This window comes from Macaca nemestrina, chromosome 7, assembly GCF_043159975.1.
Source record: "Macaca nemestrina isolate mMacNem1 chromosome 7, mMacNem.hap1, whole genome shotgun sequence".
NCBI lineage: Eukaryota > Metazoa > Chordata > Mammalia > Primates > Cercopithecidae > Macaca > Macaca nemestrina.
In genome coordinates, this window is record NC_092131.1 from 126,490,267 (window position 1) to 126,514,552 (window position 24,286).

General features: G+C 42.4%; 1 protein-coding gene across 3 annotated transcripts in view; it reads left to right on the top strand.

The window, feature by feature from the left end:
* Window positions 1-8,366: 8,366 nt before the first annotated feature.
* LOC105490957 (enhancer of mRNA decapping 3) overlaps window positions 8,367-24,286 on the top strand; it is a 61,458-nt gene continuing 45,538 nt past the window's right edge. The window contains exons 1-2 of one of the 3 annotated variants that reach the window (XM_011756980.3): window positions 8,378-8,514; window positions 11,707-11,837. The gene's annotated coding sequence lies outside the window, so the exon portion shown is untranslated. Of the gene's footprint in view, window positions 8,541-11,706; window positions 11,838-24,286 lie in introns of all 3 variants that reach the window. The other 2 variants (XM_011756979.3, XM_011756982.3) reach the window with 2 other exon arrangements.

Here is a 24,286-nt window from a genome sequence, read left to right on the forward strand (position 1 = left end):
CTTTCATGTATGTATATTACTTCATTTATAAAGTGACATTTGAGAATGTAAGAGACTTAAATCTTTGAGATAATATAAAACAAAAATGATCTTAAGTGTAACCAAGAATGCTTGCCTAGCCTCAAAACCTGTGCCATATAAGTAGGGTGACTATAAAAAGTTATCACTTTTTTTTGAGATGGAGTCTCGCTGTGTCGCCTAGGCTGGAGTGCAGTGGCGCGATCTCGGCTCACTGCAACCTCCGCCCCTCCAGGTTTAAGCAATTCTCTGCCTTAGCCTCCAGACTAGGTGGGATTACAGGTGCATGCCACCACGCCTGGCTAATTGTTTAGTATTTTTAGTAGAGACGGGGTTTCACCATCTTGGCCAGGCTGGTCTTGAACTCCTGACCTCGTGATCCACGCGCCTCGGCCTCCCAAAGTGCTGGGATTATAGGCATGAGCCACTGCGCCCGGCCAAAAAGTTATCACTTTTAATCAAATTTTTCTCAACATATTTGAGAATAAAAGCATGTGCTATTAATAATTACAATAAGGTAACAGGCATGAACGGGGACTGTTCCATCCAAACTGGAACATATGTTTCCCCTACATATATGTAATAGAGACCTGAGTTCTAATGTTAGCTTCAGCATTAACTTGCTAAGATTTCAGCTATACATATGGGGTGAGGTAGATACTTTTTTTTTTTTTTTTGAGATGGAGTCTCGCTCCATCACCCAGGCTGGAGTGAAGTAGCATAATCTCAGTTCACTGCAACCTCTGCCTTCCAGGTTCAAGTGATTCCCCCGTCTCAGCCTCCCAAGTAACTGTAAGTAAGCCCGTCTCTACCAAAAAATACAAAAATTAGCCAGGCGTGATGGCATGTGCCTGTAGTCCCAGCGACTTGGGAGGTTGAGGTAGGAGAATTGCTTGAACCTGGGAGGCAGAGGTTGCAGTGAGCCGAGATCCAGCCACTGCACTGCAGCCTGGGCAAGACCGTGAGACTCGGCTGGGCGTGGTGGCTCACGCCTATAATCCCAGCATTATGGGAGGCTGAGGCAGGTGGATCACCTGAGGTCAGGAGTTCGAGCCCACCCTGGCCATCATGGTGAAACCCTGTCTCTACCAAAAATACAAAAAATTAACTGGGTGTGGTGGCGGGTGCCTGTAGTCCCAGCTACTCAGGAGGCCGAGGCAGGATAATTGATTGAAGCTGGGAGGTGGATGTTGCAGTGAGACGAGATTGTGCCATTGTACTCCATCCTGGGGAACAAGAGTGAGACTCCATCTCAAAAAACAAAACAAAACAAAACAAAAAACCCATGAAAATAAATAGAAATATACAGTATATTGTCTTTCACTTGGTGTAATGCATTTGAAATTATCCATGTTGTTGTATACATCCATAATTTTTTCATTTTTAGTGCCATTGTATGGATGTATTACAGATTATCCACTCCCCAATTGTGGGATATTTACGTTGTTTCCAATTTTTGGTAATTATTAATAAAGCTGCTATATACATTCACGTATAGGTTTTTATGTGAACATCGGTTTTAATTTCACTTGAATAAACAACTAGGATTATTTGGATTGGGGTATATGGTTAAGTTGGGATTGTTGGGTATATGGTTAAGTATATGTTTCCAATTAAGTTTCTTGAAATTATCAGGCCGGGTGCAGTGGCTCACACCTGTAATTCCAGCACTTTGGGAGGCCGAGGCGAGTAGATCACCTGAGGTCGGGAGTTCAAGATCAGCCTGAACAACATGGAGAAACCCTGTCTCTACTAAAAATACAAAATTAGCTGGTGTGGTGGCGCAATACCATAATCCCAGCTACTTGGTAGGCTGAGGCAGGAGAATCGCTTAAACCCAGGAGGCGGAGGTTGCAGTGAGCCGAGATTGCACCATTGCATTCCAGCCTGGGCAACAAGAGCAAAACTCCGTCTAAAAAAAAAAAAAAAAAAAAAAAAAACAGGCTGGGTGTGGTGTGGTGGCTTATGCCTGTAATTCCAGCACTCTGGGAGGCTGAGGCGGGCAGCTACTTGGGAGAGAGGCTGAGACAGGAGAATCGCTTGAACCTGGAAGGTGGAGGTTGCAGTGAGCCGAGATCTCACCACTGCACTCCAGCCTGGACGACAGAGTGAGACTCCATCTCAAAAAAAAAAAAGAAAAGAAAAGAAAAGAAATTATCATTAGTGGCACACAGATTTAAATATATTTGATCCATTTCTATTGCCCTTATTTATGCTCAAATTGTCCTACTTTTGACCAGTGAAGGCCTCTTCAAGTTGATGTCCAAGTTCTTTTAACGAAAACCTTGTAGTGTGATGGTTTCTTTGCTGTCTTATATGACAAGATGTTCCAGGCATGTGATGTATATTTCTTGTCCCAACTTGTATTCAGTTTTAATACACTATTGCTGGTGACTGTAGAAAAGACAAGGTATCTGGAAAATGTTATAGCATGACCCATGTGTCCCTAATTCTGTATGATGTTGATCTTTAATTTGAATTTGTTGTATAATTAACAAACACATCAAGTTCTAGATTCTGTTGCGAAAACATCCTCTTGTGTAAAACTAGATATGCATTAGTGTGGGAGTGATGAGAGCCCAGGGAAAAAGGTGGGGAAGAAAAGAATCAAATTAGACATTGGAGCAATGAACCTCCAGATTTTCATGTGTGAATGAGGCATGGGGTGGTGTTGAGACTCTTCGGGAGGGAATGGTGGTGATATGATGCTTTCCCTTGTAATGTTAAGCAAAGAGTTTGGTGCAGCTCCAAAAGTTGGTCTTCTGCTTCTGGCCACAAGCATCTGAATTCTCTGAGGAGCTAGCTCTTTTTTTTTCTTTTTCTTTCTTTTTTTTTTTTTAAGACAGGGTCTTACTCTGTTGCCCAGGCTGGAGTGCAGTGGCACGATCTCGCCTCACTGCAACCTCTGCCTCCTGGGCTAAAGTTATCCTCCTGCCTCAGCCCCCCAAGTAGCTGGGACTACAGGTGTGAGCCCCCACACCCAGGTAATCTGAAGAGCTTTTAAAAATACATATTCCTGGCTTGTACCCTAGACTAGGTGAATCAGAGTCTCTGGAAGAAAGGCCTGAAGTGGTAGGAGCCTAATCTACTGAGGTTTTATTAAAGCCTAACCCTGCTGGGGAAAGAAAAATACCAAACTTTAGCCTCTTTAGCCATCCTGTCCCACCTAAGGTGAAGAGAAAACTAAGAAACTCTGGTAAAGTTAATATATATGCTTGTGTATAAGTGGAAAGAATGACAACAATGATAGCAGGGACGAGATGGAAGAATTAGGAATATTTTGTTATTATAAGGTACTTGCAATGTCCATGAGGTAGTATAGTGTTATTTGAATGTGCAATTGGATTATTTGAAAATGTAAATTGCATATTTGCAAATTCTTGGGCAATCACTAAAACAAAACAAAACAAAGACAAAAGAATAACTGGTATGTTAATAAAGGTGAGAAAAGAGAATCATATAAAATTCTTAATTAAAACCCCAAAAGGTGTCCGGGTGTGGTGGCTCACACCTGTAATCCCAGCAATTTGGGAGGCTGAGGCAGGTGGATCACCCGAGGTCAGGAGTTCAACATCAGCCTGGCCAACATGGTGAATCCCCATCTCTATGAAAAACACAAAAATTAGCCGGGTGTGGTGGCGCATTCCTGTAGTCCCAGCTGCTTGGGAGGCTGAGGCAGGAGAATCGCTTGAACCAGGGAGGCAGAGGTTGCAGTGAGCCAAGACGGCACCACTGCACTCCAGCCTGGGGGACAAGAGCAAGACTCCATCACACACACACACACACACACCCCAAAGGCAGAAAATGTGTAGAAAACAAATATAGATAAAAAATAAGGGTAACAAATAGAAAACAGTAACAAGGCCAGGTGCCATGGCTCACACCTCAATTCCAATACTTTCGGAGGCTGAGGCAGGAGGATCACTTAACACCAAGAATTGAAGAGCAGCCTGGACAACATAGTGAGACTCTGTCGCTACAAAACAAACAAACAAATAAAAAAGCTTAGCAGGCAGGGCGCAGTGGCTCACGCCTGTAATCCCAGCACTTTGGGAGGCCGAGGTGGGCAGATAACAAGGTCAGGAGATCGAGACCATCCTGGCTAACACGGTGAAACCCCGTCTCTACTAAAAATATAAAAAAAATTAGCCGGGCATGGTGATGGGTGCCTGTAGTCCCAGCTACTCTGGGGGCTGAGGCAGGAGACTGGCATGAACCTGGGAGGCAGAGCTTGCAGTGAGATGGGGTTCCACTCCATAGAGATGGCATCACTGCACTCTAGCCTGGGTGACAGAGCAAGACTCTGTCTCAAAAAAAAAAAAAAAAAAAAAAGTTTAGCCAAGTGTGGAGGTGGGCACGTATAGTACCACTACTTGGGAAGTGGGAGGATCGCTTAAGCCCAGGATTTTAAGGCTGCAGTGAGCCACGATCATACCATTGTACTCTAGCCTGGGTGACAGAGTGAGACTCCAAAAGAAAAAAAAAAAAAAAGGCCAGGTATGGTGGCTCACACCTGTAATCCCAGGACTTTGGGAGGCCAAGACTGGTGGATCACTTGAGGTCAGGAGTTCAAGACCACCCTGGCCAATATGGTGAAACCCTATTTCTACTAAAAATACAAAAATTAGCCAGGTTTGGTGGCATGAGCATGTAATCTCAGCTACTTGGGAGGCTGAGGCAGGAGAATCGCTTGAATTCAGGAGGTGGAGGTTGCTGTGAGCTGAGAACATGCCATTGCACTCCAGCCTTGGCAACACAGCAAAACTGTGTCTCAAAAAACAAACAAACAAACAAACAAGAACAACAAAAAAAGAAAGAAAACAGTAACAAATATAGTAGACATTAATTCAACTAGATCATTAATCACTTTAAGCATCAGTGGTCTAAATAGACCAATCAAAAGACAGAGGTTCTCAGTATGAATGAAAAACAAGACCCAACTATATGTTGTCTACAAGAAACACATTTTAAATATAAAGACATATATAGATTAAAAGTAAAGTGATGGAGAAGGATATATCATAGATAACACTAATCAAAAGAAAGCAGGAGTAGGTATACTAACTTCAGAAAGAGCAGATTTGAGAAACAAAAGGTAGGCTGGGCATGGTGGCTCACACCTGTAATCCCAGCACTTTGGGAGGCTGAGGCAGGCAGGTCACCTGAGGTGGGAGTTCAAGACCAGCCTGACCAACATGGAGAAACCCCATCTCTACTAAAAATACAAAATTAGCTGGGTGTGGTGGTGCATGTCTGTAATCCCAGGTACTCGGGAGGCTGAGGCAGGAGAATTGCTTGAACCCAGGAGGCAGAGGTTGCGGTGAGCCAAGATCGTGCCATTGCACTCCAGCCTGGGGAACAAGAGTGAAACTCTGTCTCAAAAAAAAAAAAAAAAAAAAAAAAAAAAAAAAAAAAGGTTATCAGGGTATAAATCTACACAGCAAAACATATACAAGAGCTATATGAGTAATACTACAAAACTCTGATCAAAGATATCAAAGAATTATATAAATTGAGAAATATTTCATGTTCACAGATAGGAAGACAATACAGTTAAAATGTCTGTTCTTCCAAACCTGATCTATAGATTCAACGCAATCCCAATCCAAGTATCAGCATGTTATTTTTGTGGATGTCGACAAACTGATTGTAGAATTGATATGGAGAGACAAAAGACCCAGAAGAGCCAACTCACTATTAAAGGAGAACAAAGTTGGAGGACTGATACTAGCCAAATTCAAGACTTACTATAAACTACAGTAATAACGACAACGTGATACTGGTGAAAGAATAAACAATCCAGAAGTAGACTCATAAATATAGCCAACTGATCTTTGACAGAGGAGTTAAAGCAATACAATGGAGCAAAGATAGGTTTTTCAACAAATTATGCTGAATAACTGAACTTTCACACACATAAAAATGTATCAGGTCGGGCGTGGTAGCTCATGCCTGTAATCCCAGCACTTTGGAAGGCCGAGGCGGGTGGATCACTTGAGGTCAGGAGTTTGAGACCAGCCTAGCCAACACAGTGAAACCCTGTCTCTACTAAAAATACAAAAATTAGCCAGGCATGGTGGTGGGTGCCTGTAATCTCAGCTTCTCGGGAGGCTGAGATAGGAGAACTGCTTCAACCCAGGAGATGGACGTTGCAGTGAGCTGGGATTGTGCCACTGTACTCCAGTCTCTGCGACAGAGTGAGACTCTCAAAAAAAAAAAAAAAGACATTGCACCTTCTACATGGATTGTAGACCTAAATTGAAAATGAACACTATAAAACTCCTGGAAGACAACATAGGAGAAAACTTAACTGATCTTGGGAATGGCAATGACTTTTTAGGGCAATATCAATAGCATAATCTGTGAAAAATATAATTCATAAGTTGGACTTCATTAAAATGTAAAACTTCTGCTCTTCAAAAGAATGAGAAGACAAGCCACAGACTAGGAGAAAATATTATAAAAGACATATCTGATAAAGGACTGTTATCTACAATATACCTAGAACTCTTAAATCGCAACAGGAAAATAACACAATGTAAAAATGGGCAAAATACCTGAACAAACACTTCATCAAAGAAGATATACACATGGCAAGTAAGTATATGAAAAGATGTTCAATAGCATATGTCATTAGGGCATTGCATGTAAAACAATAAGATACTACTACACACTTATTTGAACGGCCAAAATCCAAAATACTGACACCACAAAATGCTGACAAGGATGTGGAGCACAGAAACCATCATTCACTGCCGGTGGGAATGCAAAAAATGATGCAGCCACTTTGAAAAACGGTTTGGTAGTTTCTCACAAAACTAAATATACCATCCAATCCAGCAGTTGCACTCCTTGGGATTTACTCAGATGAATTGAAAACTCATGTCTACACAAAAATCTGCACATGATGTAAAGGGGCTTTATTCATAATTGCCCAAACTTGGACGCCACCAAGATGTCTTTCAGCAGGTGAATGGATAAGTCGCAGCACATCCAGACGATGGAATATTATTATTCAGCACAAAAAAAGAAATGAGCTATCAAGCCATGAAGAGACATGGAAGAACTTTAAAAGCATATTACTAAGTGAAAGAAGCTGATGTGAAAAGGCTGCATACTGTATGATTCCAACTATATGCGATTCTGGAAAAGGCAAAACTATGGAGACAGTAAAAGGAGCAGTGGTTGCCAGTGGTCAGGGGACTGAGAAGGATGAATAGGCAGAGGACAGAGGATTTTCAGGGCAGTGAAACTATCGTGGATGATACCATAATGGTGGATACATGTCATTATATATTTGTCAAAACCCACAGAATGTGCAACACCGAGAGAAAATGCTATTGTAAACTATGGACTCTGGGTGATAATGATGTGTCAAAGTAGGGTCATCAATTGTTACCAAATGTACCACTGTAGCACAAGATGTCCATAAGGGGACAAGTTGTGTGTGTGTGTGCCTATGTGTACAGGGGATATATGGGAACTCTCTACTTTCTGTTCAATTTTGCCCTGAACCAAAAACTGCTCTAGAAGTGTTGGTTAATAACAGTAAAAGACAAAGACCCCTTCTGACCTAGGGAATCTCTGGTGATGGATGGGGAGGGCGAAGTAGTCCCCTAGAAAGTGGAAATTTTACAAAGTTCTTCAACTGATTTTGTAGAGCTAGGTTTGGAACTGCTACCCTACTCTATGCTACTCGCCCAAGTAGTGGTTCCCAAACCAGGTGTCAGGCTTCAAGGCCATGCAGTATTCCTCATTACACTGTCTTGGCCCCAAACACATGCTTTCCCCTCTCCCCGCAAATCAAGACTCTAAAATGCCAAGGGTAGAAGAGCAGTACTTTCCCGTGTACTGAATATGGGGGAAGGGAGAGCAGTCAAGCATGGACTGGCTATTCTAAGCCCCAAATGGGCTGAAGCTGATAACGCTTTGAAGATCGACCACGGCAGGAATATCTTGTTTTCTTTAATCCATCAGGGGGTTGTCCCACTTATTGAGTCCCACAGCTGCGGTATAGCACGGAGGGGGCCTCCCTGAAAGTCCTCCGCTCCAGCTCTGCGATTGGCGCTGGGGGAACAGGAGGGGAAGCGGAGGCTTTGCATCGAGCCTGCAACACGGGGCCCGGGCATCGAGGCCGAGGAGTCGTGGGTAGAGCCCCGATTTCAGCCAAGATGGCATAGGACGTAAGTAAGCGTGGAAAGCAAAATGGCTACGCAAGCGCAATTCTGTAAGGCCGAAGGGACGTTCTTCCAACCTCTTAAATTTCCCGGGCGCCACGCCCCTCAGTTGCTTGCCCTGGATTCCAAGGTGTCGCGCCGGAAGTGACCTCACGGCGGTGGCGTGGAGACGTGGGGGCGCTTCCGGCGGCGGCGGCGGCGGCGGTGACGGCCGAAGCTGTAGGGGTGGGCGTGGAGAGAGTTCTTCTGTGGGTCCTCTGGTATTGCGTGGTCGGCTTGGTGTGGTGTGCGGAGGAGCTCCAGGCCCGTCGGGGCGGAGGTGGGAGCGAAGGGAAGAGGCTGCTGGTGTGTGGACGCTCGTGGGAGGGGGATGCCGGGCTTGCTTTAGGCTTCGGAGTTCCAGGCCTCATAGACCTTTATAGAGGAAGGCAGGCAAGAGCTGGGGGCTTCATCGGGTTCGCAGGGGGCCAGGTACTATGGGCGGCCGCGGGAGTTTGGTTTGAGGTGGGAGGCTGAGGACTGCAGGATTCTAAATAGTACGGGGATTGTGTGAGGCGTGAGGCATTAGCTGCTTGGGCCCTTAGTCCAGCCTTGTTGGTGGCTGCTGTAGTTCATTGGCTCACTCATTTCTCCATGCCTCAGTTTCCCTTTGCATAATGAGATATGGTGGCAGAGAAGAACGCCAGTGCCACATCCATGACTAATAGCTTGAGGACAGAGGTGAACTGGAGGGTAGAAAAAGAGGATGCCTGAGAAATTTATACTTACCAGGTCACATCTTCTGAATCCCAGGAAGTTATCCCTGGATTCATTTCTGCCTTTGGTGCAAGTCTATGGTTCTTATCAGTACTCTTTGTGTGATATTGATTGTATTTATCAATACTTGACTTGTTGAGTGGCTAAAGTGTTTTGGTTTGTGGGAGGCATAGCCCTTGTTGGCTTGGTCAATTGATTTTCAATTAATCTCCCAGTAGCAATTGCTTCGCCTAACTCTGCAATTGGGATATTAGTTGAAAATCAACTGACCAAGCCAACAATCTTCTCCTCTGGTTACAGATAAGGAACTCACGACCCAGAATGGTTTTTCTTTTCTTCCCTAGCCACAGACCAAACCGATTTCAGTCTGCTGTCTCAAATACAGGTCTTCACCCCACCAAAACAGAAATGGCTGTCTCCAAGCAGTTTAGTATTTCAGCTGGACACCCAGATGGATCCTAATTTTTTTTTTTTTTTTTTTTTTAATGAATGGCAGATTAGGTGTACTGAGCACAAAATTCTCTTAGCTGGTTTCTCTGTATGATGTAAAAATGGTTGTAAAAACATGACTTTTTGTTTATTACCAAATTCTTGGTAGAGCTTCCTTGGCATAGGGTTATGGGGCTAGAAAAGTGTCTCAAAATTTTTGACCTGTGACCTGCAGTTAGATATATTTTACATCATGACATTACTCATTGTGCCCCTGCACACTCAGTGTCTACACACACACACAGCCCCACCCACCGATGAAAAGTTTACTTACCCTTTCTACAGAAGATGCATTCTAAAAAAAAATTGGTTGCAACGCACTAAATTGTGTCTGAGCCCTAATAGGTCGTGAGGTATAGTTTGAAAAATATTAAGGGCGGGCACTGTGGCTCACGCCAGTAATCCCAGCACTTTGGGAGACTGAGGCGGGTGAATCACCTGAGGTCAGGAGTTGGAGACCAGTCTGGCTAACATGGTGAAACCCTGTCTCTACTAAAAATATAAAACTTAGCTGAGTGTGATGGTGGGTACCTGTAATCCCAGCTACTTGGGAGGCTGAGGCAGGAGAAACTCTTGAATCCAGGAGGCAGAGGTTGCAGTGAGCCAAGATAGTGCTATTGCACTCCAGCCTGGGCAACAAGAGCTAAACTCTGTCTCAAAAAAAGAAAAGAGAAGAAAAATATTAGACTAGGGCCGAGTGCAGTGGTGGGAGGATTGCTTAAGGCCAGCCTGGGCAACATAGCAAGACTCTGTCTCTAAGAAAAACAACATTAGAAAATGCTTAAAATCTTTGCCATTTGTGAGATTCTGTAATTAACACAGTATCATTTTTCTTTCTTTTTTTTTTTTTTTTTTGAGACGGAGTCTCGCTCTGTCGCCCAGGCTGGGATGCAGTGGCCGGCTCTCAGCTCACTGCAAGCTCGGCCTCCCGGGTTTACGCCATTCTCTTGCCTCAGCCTCCCAAGTAGCTGGGACTGCAGGCGCCTGCCACCTCGCCCGGCTAGTTTTTTTGTATTTTTTAGTAGAGACGGAGTTTCACCCTGTTAGCCAGGATGGTCTTGATCTCCTGACCTCGTGATCCGCCCGTCTTGGCCTCCCAAAGTGCTGAGATTACAGGCTTGAGTCACCGCACCCAGCCTCATTTTTCTTTTCTTATTCAGAGAAGGGCTTACTAGATTTCTCCTAAATTCAGCCAGAACAGCAGGACAGGACATCCAAATTGTGTCTCAAAGGAGTATAGTGACCATAATGATAGTGTGTCAGAATTTTAGCAAGGCATTTATGAAGTCTTTTTTTTTTTTTTTGAGATGGAGTCTCATTCCATTGCCCAGGTTGGACAGAGTACAGTGGCACAATCTCTGCTTACTGTAACTTCCGCCTCCTAGGTTCAAGCGATTCTCCTGCCTCAGTCTTCCAAGTACCTGGGATTACAGGCATGCGTCACCACGCCTGGCTAATATTTGTATTTTTAGTAGAGATGGGGTTTCACCATGTTGGCCAGGCTGGTCTCGAACTCCTGACCTCAGGTGATCCACCCATCTCAGCCTCCCAAAGTGCTGGGATTACAGGTGTGAGCCACTGCGCCTGGTCTTACTAAGTCTTATGATAACCGAGTGGGTGAGATGGAGGAATTTGCCAGATTGTGGTAGAATTAGATGGAGTCATGAGTTTGAGCATCTGTGTATGGAGATTTGATTTGTGAGCACTACTTGCAGCTGGAATTCTGGTGATCTGAACTGGGGTTTCATCACTTTATACAATTCATGTATTTGAAACCTTATCTAGAAGGTTTGCTTATTGGATTTGGTGCCTTTATGAAGTAAAGAAAGAGTCATTTGGTTGATGATTGCCAGAATGGGAAGAGATCTCAATATATTTACTCAGTGCTGTTTAATGAAATGGAAGAAGCTTGTATAAATGTTGAGAAATTGTGCTTGGGTCCAAAAAAAAATCAACTATACCTATTGGGGGAGGGTGGAGGTAACCTCACAGGAATTCCTGTAATAAAAAGATTTGGTGTTTTAATCACCAGTCAGTGGTGTGGTTAAGGCTGTGAGAAGAACTGATGTGACCTGCATTAGTATATTGTATTAGGAAAATACAAAATGTAGAATGAGAAAGGTTGCATCACTGGTAGGCTTGTACCTGGAATATTAGGTTTGGATCTAGATGTGCTAAGAGTAAATTTATGGGCAGAAGTCAAAAGTCTGAAGATATGGTGGTGTTGCTTTAGCATGAGTGATTGTTTTTCTCCTTGTCATTTCAGACTTTCAGGTATAGGCCGGGTTATTGGTCTTAAAACTTCTTCTTGAGAATGTCTGAAAGACTGGGGAATCTGTTAGATCTTATATACTTCTAAGTTGGCACCTGAAACTTTTCATCGTAGATTTAAATAGTGTAAGTATTTAATTTTAAATAGTTTAGGATGTAATTTCTGACAAGTAAATATTGACTTCTTAAAAATAAATATAAAATTACCTAAATACAGTATCAATTTGATGTTTTAAAAACATACAACTAAACTTTTGAAACAGACTAAGAAATATATAACATGGCTTGTTACATTACTTGATTTTCAGACTTTAAGCCCATCTTGCATTTGTGAAATGAACCCTACTTAGTCATGTATCTACTACTTTTTACATGTAAATGGATTCAATTTGCTAACATTTTGTTAAGAATTTTTGTGACTGTGTTCATGATAGATTTTGGTCTGAGGTTTCCTTTTTTTATGTCATCTTTGGCCTTAGTAGCAGAGTAATTATGACCTCATAAAATGAATTGAGAAGTGTTCTTTCCTCCTCTGTTTTCTGAAAGAGTTTGTGTAGGATTGGTATTATTTCTTACATGTTTCATAGAATTTACCAGTGAAGTCCTATGGCCCTGGGTTTTTCTCTCTAGGAAGATTTTACTAATTCGATTTCATAATACAGTTAGTTGAGTTAGTTTTGGTCATTTTTATCATTTTGGGAGTTTGTCCATTACATATTTTTCCTTTTTCTTTTTGAACTTGTATCCATTCCACTTTTCCCACAGAATTTTATCCTAAAGCAAAAGTCAACTTGCTGCGAAAGACCAGATGAAAGACTTTATGAGCCAAGTGGTTTCTGTGATTACTGCTCAACTATCACTGTAGTGAGAAAACAGCCATAGACAATATGTGGCCGGGCGCAGTGGCTCACGCCTGTAATCCCAGCGCTTTGGGAGGCCAAGGCAGGTGGATCTCGGGGTCAGGAGATCGAGACCATCCTGGCTAACACGGTGAAACCCCATCTCTACTAAAAAATACAAAAAAAAATTAGCCAGGCGTGGTGGCGGGCGCCTGTAGTCCCAGCTACTCGGGAGGCTGAGGCAGGAGAATAGCGTGCACCCGGGAGGCAGAGCTTGCAGTGAGCTGAGATCACACCACTGCACTCCAGTCTGGTTGACAGAGGGAGACTTCATCTCAAAAAAAAAAAAAAAAAAAGCCAGGTGTGGTGGTGGGCGCCTGTAGTCCCAGCTATTCGGGAGGCTGAGGCCAGACCCAGTCTCTACTAAAAATATAAAAGTTAGCTGGGAGTGGTGGCAGGCACCTGTAGTCCCAGCTACTTGGGAGGCTGAGGCAGGAGAATTGCTTGAACCTGGGAGGTGGAGGTTGCAGTGAGCCGAGATCACTCCACTGCACTCCAGCCTGGGTGATATAGCAAGACTGCATCTCAAAAAAAACCCCCAAAAAACAGAAAACGGCCGTAGATGATATGCAAGTATTTGTGTGTAGTTGTGTTCCAATAAAACTTTATTGGTAGCAGACCAGCTCTGGCTTAGGGCTGTAGTTTTCCTACCCGTCCTAAAGTAATAAATTTTATGCTTGAAAATTTAAAATTGATCATCTAGTTATCCACACAAATCAGGATTATGACAGTAGTGTGGAAATTGATTCCCTTGCTTGCATATCTTTATGTACCCCCTTGGGATATGTGTATTCTAGTTTAAAGACCAGGACTTGATTTCCAAGATGTTGTAGAGGGAATTCATGTATTTTTGTCATTTTGTTTGGGTGAGAAGTGAGGTGGCCCTCACAGTGTAATTTTCCAGGGCCGTAACTTAGGTTCCCTATGTGAACGGTATTCTTTTTTTTTTTTTTTGAGACGGAGTCTCGCTCTGTCGCCCAGGCTGGAGTGCAGTGGCCGGATCTCAGCTGTGAGCGGTATTCTTTCTGGCAAAAGGAGACATTTGAACTAATTTTTTTTATGTGGTAGACACTATATGGATTATCTCATTTAATCTTAAAATAATCCGTATGGTATCTTAATCTTAAAATAATTCATATAGTGGTTCTATGAGATAGGGGTATAATTGGCATAATTCCCTACAGATGAGGCAGTTGAGACTCAGATTAGGTAATTTGCCCAGGTCGTAGTGCTGGTTAGTAAGGAAGTACAGAAGTGAACCGGGGCGGCCAGGGTGCAGTGGCTCACGCCTGTAATCCCAGCACTTTGGGAGGCTGAGGCGGGCGGATCACGAGGTCAGGAGATCGAGACCATCCTGGCTAACACGGTGAAACCCCATCTCTACTAAAAATACAAAAAATTAGCCGAGCGTGGTGGTGGGCGCCTGTAGTCTCAGCTACTCGGGAGGCTGAGGCAGCAGAATTGCTTGAACCTGGGAGGCAGAGGTTGCAGTGAGCCAGGATCGCGCCACTGCACTCGAGCCTGGGCGACAGTCTCAAAAAAAAAAAAAAAAAAAAAAAAAAGTGAACCAGGGTCTGTGATATCTGATTTCATTTTTTTCTTTTTCTTTCTTTTTTTTATTTTTGAGACAGGGTCTTGCTCTGCCACCCAGGCTGGAGTGCAGTGGTGCAATCTTGGCTCACTGCAACCTCCGCCTCTCACCACTTCTGACTAATTTTTTGTATTTTTTTCTAGAGACAGGGTTTTGCCATGTTGCCCAGGCTGGCTTTGAACTCCTAGGCTCAAGCGGTCAGCCCTCCTTGGCCTCCCAAAGTGCTAGGATTGCAACCACCTGAGGCGTGAGCCACCACACCCAACGTGATTTCAGAATTTATTCTCTTTTCACCATGCTGCCTTTTATGGAAGATATGGGTTTAGTACTAGGATTGTGCTGGATTTCTTTTTCTGAGGCGAGGTGGGGATGGGGGTGGAAACAGTCTTGCTATGTTGCCCAGGCTGCTCTGAAACTCCTGGCCTCAAGTGATCCTGTTGCCTCAGCCTCCCAAAGTGCCGGGATGTAGGGCCTGAGCCATCATGCTTGGTTGCATATTTTCTTTTAAGATCTCTGCCATTCCCAAGATTTTGATTCAACAAACACCTTTCCTGTTGTGTGGAACAATTCCTAGTTTTTCAGAAATCTATAACACTCACTTACTCATCCACAGCTGTTAATTATAATAGTTTTTAGCAGACCAAGGGTTGTTCGTTGGATCTGAATGCTGTGAGTTGTCTGATGTGGCACAGAGATGAAGTAGCTAGATTTGTAATTGGCAACTTGTTTATTTGTAATTTATAGATCATTTGGGCAGCTGCCTCAGTAATATAATAGATGGAAGAGTGTTTAGCACTACCTGACTTTGTTATCCAAAGGCTTATCAGAGTAATGATAAACTCCCATTACTTATCTGGCATTCAGTAGTCTGGAAATCCTGATAGTTCAGCATTTGAGCAAAATAATCCCATGATTAAAAGTAATATGGAAAATCCTGATTATGTGACATTTGTGGCTCCCTTCCTAGCTACACAGATTGTTACGATAGATTTTAATAACAAGGTGGCAAAGTAAGTGTTGGTTAGCTAGCTGCACCAACATTGCATTTTTTTGAAATATTTAACATTGTTGAATACTATACAGAAGAATTCTTTTTAGAAGTGGAATTGTTTGAAGGATTTATTGTCACGAATAGGCTTTACAGGGAAGATGTATTTTTTTTTATTGTATGTCAAATCCTGTCAGCAAACTTACACAAGAAGTAGCAATGTATTAATGAGATGAAGGATATTCCAAAGTAGCTAGATTTGTAATTGGCAACTTGTTTATTTGTATAAGAACAAAGTGATAAATGAATTAAAGTGTTCTTACCTGGAGGTGTTTAAGAAATGGAGGCAGAAGGAAGACAAATAAGACTAAATGAACTTTGGTAGCAAGTTCTTGACTGAATAGTAAATCACAACATTTCTGAATTCAGTAGTCATTGCAATTTTAGGAATAATTTATTGGGAGAAAAACAGTATCAATGAAGCAAGAGTACATAAGAAGTATGTTTAAGAAAATATCAAAACCATTGCACCCCACCAGAATAAGTTAAAGAGAACCATAGTACCAAGTTTTGGCAAGATGAGCAAAAGAAACTGACGTATGGTGGGTTGTGTAAATGTAGATGTAATATAAAATGGTACAACCACTTTGGAAAACTGTTTGGCAGTTCCTAATAAAGTCATAAGTATAATATGACTTCCTGTGTTATATGCCCAGTAGAAATGGATGCATTTATCCATCGCAAAAATATACTGTATGCAGTATAAGAATATTATTCATAATAAGTCAGAACTAGAAATAACCCAACTGTGTATCAGCAGTAGAATGGATAAATACATTGAGGCATACTTACAGAAAGCAGCACAGCCATGAAAAATAACGCACTTCTGATACATGCAACAATGGGGATGAATCTCACAAAGGTACTTTTTTTTTTTTTTGAGACGTCTCACTCTGTCACCTATACTGGAGTGCAGTAGCAGGATCTTGGCTCACTGCAACCTCTGCCTCCCCAGTTCAAGCGATTCTTGTGCCTCTGCCTCCTAAGTGGCTGGGATTACAGGCATGTGTCACCACGCCTAGCTAATTTTTTTGTATTTTTAGTAGAGACAGGGTTTTGCCCTGTTGGCTAGATTGGTCTTGAACTCTTGACCTCAAGTAATCCACCCTCCCTGGCCTCCCAAAGTGCTGGGATTACAGGTGTGAGCCACTGTGCCTAGCCTCACAGATGTACTTTTGAGCAACAGAAGACAAACACTCTAAAAGAGAACCTTTATGATTCTGTTTGTATGAAGCTCAAAATTAGGCTCAAATAATCTTTCATGATAGATGTCAGAATAATAACTACCTGTAGGAGGACACAATGGAGCCTTTTGAGGTGTTGGAAATTGTCTGCCTTGTTTTGAGTGGTGGTCACATGGGTGAATTGATATGTAAAATTTCATGGAGGTGTACACTTAAAATATGTAGACTGACTTACTGTATATGTTATACCTTGATAGAAAAGTAGGAAATAAAAAACAAGATTGGTTCCTTGTAGCTCCTATATCTCCTGTACATCTTATGACATGGAGGTGTTAGCTCTATAATTGATGGAGCCCCTTCCCTAGTCTGATTAGGAACACAGTTGATGGGTACTGTACTTGTTTTAGATTTACTGTTTTCTGTAAATAACATAATTTTCTTTATAGAATAAACCTGTTTGAGGAGTTTTGAATAATGCATTCATGTATTTTACCAAGTGAAGTGTCTGAGGAAAGGGCAGTTTGTTACACTTTCAGTGGTTACATTTTTAAAAGTTTCTATTAATATTGACTACACAGAAGAACACTTATGAATGAGTATCCACATTTTCGAAGTATTAAAAATTCTATTCAGTTACTATTACCGTAATATAAACTTGAATGTACAACATGAGTGTCTTAAAGATATATGTTAAATAAAGAATAAAGCCTTTTCATATCTGGTTAATTTCTGGTGCTTTTTATTCTGCATCTGAGTAGAATTATGATGGATTATAAATGATAGGAAAGGAAACTCATGCTTTTGTGACATTAGACAAAGGTTGATCAGGAAGGGAAAAAAGTCTAAAATATGTGTATTTTGTGCCTTTTTACCATCATTATTGTTGAAATTGTGTTGCATTGAAAATTTACCCAAGGGCCAGGCACAGTGGCTCATGCCTGTAATCCCAGCACGGAGGCTGAGGTGAACAGATCACCTGAGATCAGGGGTCCGAGACCAGTCTGGCCAACATGGCAAAACCCTATCTCTACTAAAAATACAAAAATTACCTGGGCGTGGTGGCGGGTGCCTATAGTCCCAGCTACTCAGGAGGCTGAGGCAGGAGAATCGCTTGAACCTGGGAGGCGAAAGTTGCAGTGAGCCAAGATTGTGCCACTGCACTCCAGCCTGGGTGATAGAGCAAGCCTCCGTCTCATTATATAATAAAATGTAACAAAAAGAAAAAATGCCTTGGATGAGCCTGCTAATTTATTGTTCTTTTAATCTTTGGTTCTGTCTGCATAGTTTTATGATATTTGCTCGGTTAGATCACTAGAGAACTATCTAGAGTTTGATTAATCTCTAGAGCTGGACTCTTTAAGACTTCGTGTTTCTGAAGGGGCATACCTTTTTTTTTTTTTTTTGAGACAGGGTCTTGCTGTGTTGCCCAGGCTGGCTGGTCTTGAACTCCTGGACACAGGTGATCCTCCTGCCTTGGCTTCCCCAACTCCTGGAATTAAAACTGTGAGCTACCATGCCCAGCCAGGAGTGCTTTATTTTTATTTATTTTTTATTTTTTTCTAAACGGAGTCTTGCTCTGTTGCCCTGGCTGGAGTGCAGTGGTGTGGTCTCAGCTCACTGCAGCCTCCACCTCTTGGGTTCAAGCGGTTCTCCTGCCTCAGCCTCCCGAGTAGCTGGGGTTACAGGTGCCCGCCACCATGACTGGCTAATTTTTGTATTTTTAGTAGAGATGGGGTTTCACCATGTCAGCCAGGCTGGTCTCAAACTCCTGACCTCGTGATCCACCCACCTCAGCCTCTGAAAGCGCTGGAATTATAGGCATGAGCCACTGCGGCTGGCCCAGAGGAGTGCTTTATATGCTTTTTTTGCTCTTTTCCCTTCATTTATTTATTTATTTTGAGACAAAGTCTTGCTCTTGTTACCCAGGCTGGAGTGCAATGGCGCAATTTTGGCTCACTGTATCCTCCACCTCTTGGGTGCAAGTGGTTTTCCCACCTCAGCCTCCTGAGTAGCTGGAATTACAGGCACCTACCACCATACCCGGCTAATTTTTGTATTTTTAGTAGAAATGGGGTTTCACCATGTTGGCCAGGCTGGTCTCGAATTCCTCACCTCAGGTGATCCACCCACCTCGGCCTCCGAAAGTGCTGGAATTATAGGCATGAGCCACCGCGCCTGGCCTATTTAATTTTTTTTGAGATGGAGTCTCGTTCTTGTTGCCCAGGCTGGAGTGCAATGGCGTGATCTCAGCTCACTGCAACATTCGCCTCCCAATTTCAAGTGATTCCCCTGCCTCAGCCTCCCAAGTAGCTGGGATTACAGGAATGCGCCACCATGCCCAGCTAATTTTTTTTTTTTGAGACTGAGTCTCATTCTTGTTGCCCAGGCTGGAGTGCAATGGCACGATCTCAGCCCACTGCATCCTCCGTCTCCCGGGTTCAAGCAATTCTCCTGCTTCAGCCTCCTGAGTAGCTGGGATTACAGGTACACGCCACCACAGTTGGCTAATTTTTGTATTTTTAGTAGAGACAGGGTTTCACCTCTTTGGTCAGGCTGGTCTCGAACTCCTGACCTTGTGATCTGCCCGCCTCAGCCCTCTAAAGTGCTGGGATTACAGGCGTGAGCCACTGTGCCCAGCCAATTTTGTATTTTTAGTAGATACAGGGTTTCATCATGTTGGTCAGGCTGGTCTCGAACTGGTGACCTCATGTGATCCACCTGCCTCGTCATCCCAAACTGCTGGAATTACAAACGTGAGCCACCACACTCAGTCGGGATATACTCTTTTACCAGAGGGTTGCTTTATATCCTTTTTTGCCCCTTTATGTCTGAAATTAGTATTTGAAACAGCTTCAAGTGCTCGTTTTTTTTTTTTTTTAATGTAAAAACATTGACCCAGTGTTTCACTTTGTGCTTAACATGTGTGTTTATATATATCTGCTAGCTATTTCCTGACTTCCTTGTGTGAATGGGGAAGAGTTAGGTTTCATATCTTATATAGGATCTTGCATAGAGTATGCTTAAGAATACTGTATTTTTTAGAACCATTTTCACAAAGAGCCAAGACATTTAGACATAAACATACACTCCTGAGCTCAGTGATCTTCCTGCCTCAGCCTCTGAAAGTGCTGAGATTACAGGTGTGAGCCACCGTGCCTGGCCTATTTCACCATTAAGTGTGATGTTAGCTGCAATTGTTTCATAGATGCCAGCTTTCCCGCCCCTTTTTAAATATAGTAAATGATTGTTAAATTTTGTCCAATTATCTTTCTGCATTTATTGATATGATTATACATGATTTCATCACTTATTTTGTTAATGTGATGGAAGGCATTGATTTTTTTTTTAATCAAACTTCTGAGATAGTTGTAGATTCACATGCCATTGTAAGAAATAATACAGAGAGATTCCTTATGCCCTACCCAGTTTTCCCTGTTGGTAACATCTTGCAAAACTATAATACAGTATCACTACTAGGATACTGACATTGATATGGTCAAAATGTAAAATAGTTCCATTACTACAAGAGTCCCTCATGTTGCCACTCTGTTGCCCAGGCTGGAGTACATTGTCATGACCTCACTGCGACTTCTGCCTCCCAGGTTCAAGTGATTCTCCTGCCTCAGCCTCCCGAGTAGCTGGGACTATAGGCGCTCGCCACCATGCCCGGCTAATTTTTGTATTTTTGGTAGAGATGGGGCTTTGCCATTTTGGCCAGGTTGGTTTTGAACTCCTGACCTCAGGTGATCCACTCTCCTCAGCCTCCCAAAGTGCTGGGATTACAGGCATCAGCCACCATGCCCGGCCCTGTTCTCCATTTCTATAGCTTTGTCATTTCAAGAATGTTACACAAATGGAATCATACAGAGCACAACCTTTTGGGGTTGGCATTTTTACTTTTTGCCCCGTGGTGTGGATGTACCACTGTTTGTTTATTCACCCATTGAGGTCATCTGGGTTGTTTCCAGTTTGTAGCTTTTTTGAGTAAGTGTGATCTGAACACTTGTGTACAGGGTATTTTTTTTTTTTTTAATTTTTGAGACGGAGTTTCGCTCTTGTTGCCCAGAATGGAGTGCAATGGTGCGATCTCAGCTCACCACAACCTCTGCCTCCTGGGTTCAAGCGATTCTCCTGCCTCAGCCTCCCAAGTAGCTGGGATTACAGGCATGTGCCACCATGCCCGGCTGATTTTGTGTTTTTAGTAGAGACGGGGTTTCTCCATGTTGGTCAGGGTGGTATCAAACTCGCGGCCTCAGGTGATCTGCTTGCCTCAGCCTCCCAAAGTACTGGGATTACAGGCATGAGCCACCACGCCCAGCCCGTGTACAGGTTTTTGTGTGAACCTAGGTCTTCCTTTCTCTGGGATAAATGACCAAGAGTGCAACTGCTCGATCATATTGTAGTTGCATGTTTAGTTTTTTGGGTTTTTTTTTTTTTTTTTTTTTTGAGACAGAGTCTTTGTCGCCCAGGCTGGAGTGCAGTGGCACCATCTTGGCTCACTGCAAGCTCCGCCTCCTGGGTTCACGCCATTGTCCTGCCTCAGCCTCTCGAGTAATTGGGACTACAGGCACCCGCTACCATGCCCGGCTAATTTTTTTGTATGTTTAGTAGAGACAGGGTTTCACCGTGTTAGCCAGGATTGTCTCGATCTCCTGACCTTGTGATCCGCCCGTCTTGGCCTCTGAAAGTGCTGAGATTACAGGCGTGAGCCACCGCACCCAGCCTTGGGGTTTTTTTTTTTTTTTGAGACAGTCTCTTGCTCAGGCTAGAGTGCAGTGGTGCGATCATGGCTTACTGCAACTTCCACCTCCCAGGTTCAAGAGATTCTCATGCCTTAGCCCCTCAAGTAGCTGGGATTACAGGTGTGTGCCACCATACCTGGCTGATTATTGCATGTTTAGTTTTTTTAATAACCTGCCAGGATGTTTTCCAGAGTGGCTGTACTATTCAATATTTGGACTAGCAATGTACGAGTGATCCATTTTTTCTACATTCTTACTAGCACTTGGTGTTATCACTGTATTTTAGCCATTTTGAAAGGTATATATATCTTAGATACTACTCTTTTGTCATTGTCAGATAGGTGGTTCACAAGTATTTTCTCCCAGTCTGTAACCTGTCTTTTGTGGAATAAAAATTTTTAATTTTCAAGATGTCTAGTTGATCAGCTTTCCTTTTTATGCATTGAGCTTTTGGTGTCAAGTCTAAGAACTCTTTGCCTAGCCCTAGATCTTGAGGGTTTCTCTTATGTTTTTTTATAAAAGTTTTAGTTTGATGTTTTACATTTAAGTTCATGATCCATTTTGAGTAAATTTTTGTATAAAGTGTGAAACTTAGTTTGAGGTTCATTTTTTTGCTGATGGATTTCCATTTGCTCCAGCGCTATTGTTGTAAAAACTATGCTGCCTGCATTGAATTGTTTTTGCACTTTGTCAGAAATCAGTTGGGCATATTTTTGTGAGTCTGTTTCTGTGTTCTGCCTTCTATTTTATCGATTTACATGTCTGTCCCTCTACATAATCTTGATTATTATAATTGTGTAAGTCTTGAAATCAGGTAGACTGATTGTTCCCACTTTCTTTTAAAAAATTGATTTAGCACCAGGGTGTGGTAATCCTGTAATCCCAGCACTTTGGGAGGCTGAGGTGGGTGGATCACGGGTCAGGAGTTCAAGACCAGCCTGGCCAAGATGGTGAAATCCCTTCTCTACTAAAAATACAAAAATTAGCTGGGCGTGGTGGCGGGCGCCTGTAATGCCAGCTACTCAGCAGGGTGAAGCAGAAAATTGCTTGAACCCGGGAGGTGGAGGCTGCAGTGAGCCAAGATTGTGCCACTGCACTCCAGCCTGGGCGACAGAGTGAGACTCCATCGCAAAAAAAAACAAAACAAAACAAGTGATTTAGCTATTTTAGTTTCTTTGCCTTTCCATGTAAATTTTAGAATAACTTTGTCTGTGTCTACAAATCTTGCTGGGATTTTGATAAGAACGGCATTGATCCTTTATACCAATTTGGGGAGAATTTACATACTTTATGTTGAGTCTTTTAATCCATGAACATGTTATATCTGTTATATTTAGCATTTTGATTTTGTCCTCAGTGCTGCATATTTTCAGTATACAAATCATGTACCCTTTGTTTTTTAGATTTACACCTAGTCCTTTATTTTTTGAGCAATTGTAAATGGTATTGTATTTTAAATTTCATTGCCCATGTGTTCATTGCCAATATACTGAAATAAGATTAGCTTTTGTATGTTTATCTTGTATCCTACAATCTTGCTGAACTTACTTGTTCTAAGACTTTTTGTAGATTATGGGGAATTTCTACATAGACAGTTATATCATCTGCAGATGGTGACAGTTTTGTTTTTTCCTTTCCAAACCGTATGCCTTTTTTTTTTTTTTTTTTAATCTGTTTCTTGCGTTATTGCAAGAACTTATAGAGCTGTGTTGAGTGAGAGTGGGTATCCTTGCTTTGTTCATGTTCTTAAAGGGAAAGCATTCAGTCTTTCACCATTTAATATAATGTTAGCTGTAGGGGTTTTTTAGATGCCTTTACCAGATTAATGAAGTTCCTCTCTATTCCCGTTTTTCTGGGAGACTTTTTTAAAAAGAATGAATGGGTGTTGAATTTTGTCAGATGCATTTTCTGTGTCGGTTGCTATGAACATGTGTTTTTCTTATTTACCCTGTTGATATGGTAGATTATATTGATTGACTTTCTGATATTGAGTCAGCATTGCATCCTTGGAATAAACTCCACCTAGGTGTGGTATATCATTCTTTTTTTTTTTTGAGACAGAGTCTCGCTCTGTCGCCCAGACTGGAGTGCAGTGCATGATCATGGCTCACTGCAAGGTCCGCCTCCTGGGTTCACACCATTCTCCTGCCTCAGCCTCTAGAGTAGCTGGGACTACAGGTGCATGCTACCATGCCTGACTAATTTTTTGTATTTTTAGTAGGGATGGGGTTTCACCATATTAGCTAGGATGGTCTTGATCTCCTGACCTCGGGATCCGCCCGCCTTGGCCTCCCAAAGTGCTGGGATTACAGGCGTGAGCCACTGCACCTGGCCGGGTGTGGTGTATAATTCTGTATGTTTATTGTTTTGTTTTTTATTTTTATTTTTAGAGATAGTGTCTTGCTTTGTTGCCCAGGCTGGAGTGCAGTGGTGTGATCATAGCTCACTCCATCTACTGACTCATGGGCCCAAGCTCCCCTCCTGCCTCAACCTCCCAAGTAGCTGAGATAACTGGTATGCACCACCACACCTGGCTTTTTTGTTTTGTTTTGTTTTTTGTGTTTTTTTTGTTTTTTGTAGAAATAAGGTCTCACTATGTTGCCCAGGCTGGTTTCAAACTCCTGGCCTCAAGCAGTCCTTCCACCTTGGCCTCCCAAAGTGTTGGGACTACAGGTGTGAGCCACTGAGCCTGGATCATTATTGTTGAATTGTTGGGTGATATTTCGATAAGGAATTTTATGTTTACATTCGTGGGGGATAGTATTCTGTAGTTTTGTTTTTGTACTATTGTTGTCAGGTCTTGGTATCAAGAGAATATTTCTGTATTTATTGATGTGATAAAGTTATATGATTTTCTCATTCTGTTAAAATGATTTAAAACTGATCAGTTTTTAAAATACCAAACCAATTTTGCATTCTAGGAGTAGAGACCTAAATATACGTGATATATTAGACTTTTAAAATTTATTGCTGGATTTGATTTAATATCTTATTGAAGGTTTTTGGTCTATATTTGTGCAGGATGTTGATCTTTTCTTATAAAGCCTTTGTGGGGAGGCTTTCACTTCAGAGTTATGCTAGCTACATTGAACAAATTGGGAAATGTTTCTT